The sequence below is a fragment of the Rhinolophus ferrumequinum genome, chromosome 17 (genome assembly GCF_004115265.2).
Source record: "Rhinolophus ferrumequinum isolate MPI-CBG mRhiFer1 chromosome 17, mRhiFer1_v1.p, whole genome shotgun sequence".
Classification (NCBI taxonomy): domain Eukaryota; kingdom Metazoa; phylum Chordata; class Mammalia; order Chiroptera; family Rhinolophidae; genus Rhinolophus; species Rhinolophus ferrumequinum.
Window position 1 is genome coordinate 33846620 of NC_046300.1, and position 4168 is coordinate 33850787.

Genomic DNA, 4168 nt, shown 5'->3' on the forward strand with positions numbered 1-4168 from the left:
GAAGAATGAGTAGTTCTCTACCTGTTTTGGTTCTCCATTGCTATGTAACAAATTTTGCCAAAATGTAGTCACTTAACACAACAACCATTTTATTATTAGTTTTTACCATTCTTTGGATTGACTGAGCCCACCTAAACAGTCCTGCTCCAGGTGATGGTGGTTAGGGCTGCAGCCATCTGGGTTCTCAACTGAGCTGAAGAGTCCAAGCTGGGTCACTCCCATGGCTGGTAGTTGTTGCTGGCTGTCAGCTGGGAGCTTCTCTGGGGCTACTGGCTGAAATGTCTACACATGGCGTCTTCATGTGCCACAATATGAAAGCTGGGCTAGGAGAGGGAGTAACCTCAGAGTAAATGTTCTGAGAGGGAGGAACTGGTTCATAGCACTGATTTGGGATTAAACCCTAGCTCTAAGGCCTTAGATAAATTACTTAATCTCTTGGAACCTAAGCTTCTTTATCCACCAAATGAAGATAATGTCTTCCTTATCACACTAATGTGAAGAGGAAATGAGATACTAGTATATGTAAAGCCCTTCACACAGGGCTCCATAAACAGGACTGGATTATGATCAGACACACTGACACCTAATCCTGATCGTCTGTGCTGGATCTCTCCATTCTTTCTCCCAGGCCCATACACATTTCTGAGTTGTCACCCCTGGCTTGAAGAAAAGAAGGTTTTCCTCTTTAATGGGATCCTGCAGGATAGATGCAGAAATCAGACACTATGACATGATTGCTTGGAATTTAGCTTAAAGGGGAATAAACATCTTAGGTATTCAAAGATATCTGTAGAAAGATGTTTTTTGCAACAGTGTGAATAGCATGTTATCAATGGCATGTTATCAGCCTAAATGTCTATCAATAGGGGGTGGGATATGATACATCCGTATTCTACTGGATATTAGTTGCTTTTAGGGTACCTAGCATCTGATCATCTTTCTTCTTAGGGGGAAATTCTAAGATAGGAAAGAGGCATCTCTGCTTTCCACTACAGAAGCAGACATGCCCACTCCCTGCTCCCTGGAAGGTATAGTATGTGAGCTGAGTGTCATCAATGAGATGCTCCTACCTGAGGCTTTGCCCACAGAGGCACAAAGACAGTTAGTGATTTTCCAGATTGCCATGTCGGCAGCGGAGCCTAGATGCCAGTGGTATACAGGTAAGTGTCTGGTGGAGCAGAGCCACCTCAGTGACCTGGACTACTCACCTTGGAACTATTTTGTTTGAGAAAAATAAACTCAAATAAACGCAAATAAATTCATTAAATTGCTGTAAATGGGGCGCTCTCTTTGTTACAACAGCTTAGCTTAGCTTACCCTAATTATAGAGATTTTAGAATATGGTCACAAATTCTTTGACACTCCTGTACTGAGAAGTACAGTCTTTGTCCCCTCCCCTTGAATTGGGGCAGGCTTGTAACTACTTTGGTCAATGGATCAATGGAGCACTGAGCTACCTTGTAAGAAGTCAGGCTACACAGAGGCTACCACCCTGAGGAAACCCTAGCCGCACAGAGAGGCCATGTATGGGCACTCTGGCCAAGTGTCAAGTCATCCCAGCCCAATCTCCAAACACGTAAATGAAGAAGCCTCCCGATGATTCCATTACTGCATCCCCCTGCACAGCTTTTCACCTCACTCCTACTTTGAGTTTTCCCAGCTGAGATTCCAGACATTGTGGCATCGTCTCTACTGGGCAGTTGGAATTCCTGACCCAGAGAATTTATGAGCAGATTAAAGTGGTGGTTTTATTCCACTAAGTTTTGTGGCTTGTTCCACTGCAATAGCTAACGGCACACTAAACTAATATATCATAGGTTCTTTAGGCTATCCAATAACCTTCCCAAAAATTCCCTTTTGCTGATTGCGTTAACCAGAGATGGTTTTTATTGTTGCCATCAAGAATCTTGGTTGGTAGATACACAATGACACACTATGCAACCCTTAAATTGAGGTAGCTCTATCTATATTAACTGTCACCGAAAGATGTTCGTAATGTAGTTTTAAGTGAAGATGGCAGATTATAAAATTGTAGGTACAGAGTTGTTCCGTTTTTGTAAAATAAAATTATTTTTGCATAGAATAAATTCTAGGATGTTATGTACTAAAATTATAGGTATTTCGGTTTTGGAATGACAGTGTTTTTTTCTTGTGCTTTCCTGTATTTTCTAATTTTTAAAATAATGAATGTCTTTATACAGTTGCTTGCATAGTTTTTAAAACAAGCCAGGAATTTGAGGGTGCCAGGAATATCGCTCCACCTCTGGGGATTTCTGTACATTCCCCAATGAGAGATCCCAAAGCACAAATTTTAGGGACTATTATAGCCCCTATTAGGGACTATAGTAGCCCCTGAAAATTTCTCCCCTTTCTATAAGCATATTCCGTTCCTCACATCTGAAAGTAGAGTTTATTTCTTCTTTCCTTAAATCTGGTCTGTTCTTGTGACAGCTTTGGCCAGTGGAATGCAGCCTAAGATGTTTGAGCCGTAGGACGACTGGAACCTTCTGTTTCCTTCTTCTTACATGCTTGTTATTGGGGTGGTCCCTCTCAGCACTGTCCCAGCCATGTGGAGAGGTCACATGGAGGAGAACCAACACTCTCCTTGGCAGCCTCCGCTGAGCTCCTAGCCAACAGCCAGCACCAACTGCCAGCCATATGAATAAGTCCTGTGGGATTCGAGACTAGTTGAACCTCAGATGATTGCAGCTCCAACCAACAACATGTGGGGCTGAACCACCACCCAGCTGAGCCCTTTTACTCACAGACTCATGGGAGGTACTAAATGGTGGTTGTTTTCAACCACTAGGTTTTAGGGTAATATGGTAGCCAGCTTCCAAGATGGCTCCAGTGATCCCTACCTCCTATATTCACAGCCTCTTATCATCCCTTTGCTCATTGTACCAGGGCTGATCTGTGTGATTAACAGAATACAGAAGAAGTGACACATGGTATGCTACTTCTAAGATACGGTTATAAAAGACAGGATTTATGTCATGATCCCTCTCTCAGAGATCTCTTCATGTTGTGTGCAGCCCCATGGACAGAAGTCCACAGAGGATGACCAACTTGTCACCAGGTTGCTCAGGGCTTTCCTGGTTTCAGACTAAAAGCCTCACATCGTGAGAACCCCATCAGTCCCGGGCTAACCAGGATGGTCACCCTACACCCCCATGGTAAGGAACTGAGGCCTCTGGACAACAGTGAGCAAGAAACTGAAGACTCCTACCAACTGCCACGTGAAGGAGCCATCTTGGAAGCCAATCCTCAAACCCAGTCAAGCCGTGAGATGATGGCAAACCCAGCTCACAGCTTGACTGCAACCTCTTGAAAGACCCTGAGTTAGACCACCCGGGTAAGTTGATCCCAGATTCCTAACTCCCAGAAACCATGTGAGATACTAAATGTTTGTTATTTTAGCAACTAAATTTGGGGTAATTTGTTAAACCACAATTTGGTAACTTATACAAGTGGTTTGGTACGCCCTAACACATAACAGAAAGAGGGAATATTAACAGATCATGTTCTCCACTCTGTTTTAAGTAGCTGTGATGATCTTTCTGTTTGGGGATTTCTTTTCCTTTCCTGAAAATCAACGTGAGGGAATTTTGCTTGTAGAGTTCCTGAAGAGCAGTGCCGGGCCAGTGAGCTCATTTCAACTCTAATTGTTTTCCAAGCTTTAACAATAAATCTCTTGGGCTCACAATGTCCTCCCACTTCTCCATTTCCAAATGCTCTGAGGCTGCTCTGATTTCCCTGAAGGCCAGAGGTGTTTACCTGGGCTGCGTAAACAGTCTTCTCTGCTAGAAAGTATCCCCTGGACTCTGGCAAAATGGATATCTGGGTGCAGAGAGAAGTGCATGGGGGTGCATGGCCTGTAGGGCATGCTGATGGTTTGGGGGGTGATGGGGGGGTCTGGGGATCTTGGCGTAAAATCTTTTCTAACCAGGCAGCAAGGTATTTGAGATTTCACCTTTCCAGTGTGATTAATTCGCCTGGGAGGAAATATTTATTCACCAGCACCTTCTCCTGTGTGAGTTTATTAAAAACATTCTTCCCTGCCCAGGGTAGCATAAGAGCACTTAATCCAGGGAAGTACAAGAGGCAAGTGGGACCCTGCAAAGCTGACCTTGGCTCTACCTCCTAATGTTGTGTTAGACTGACTTTG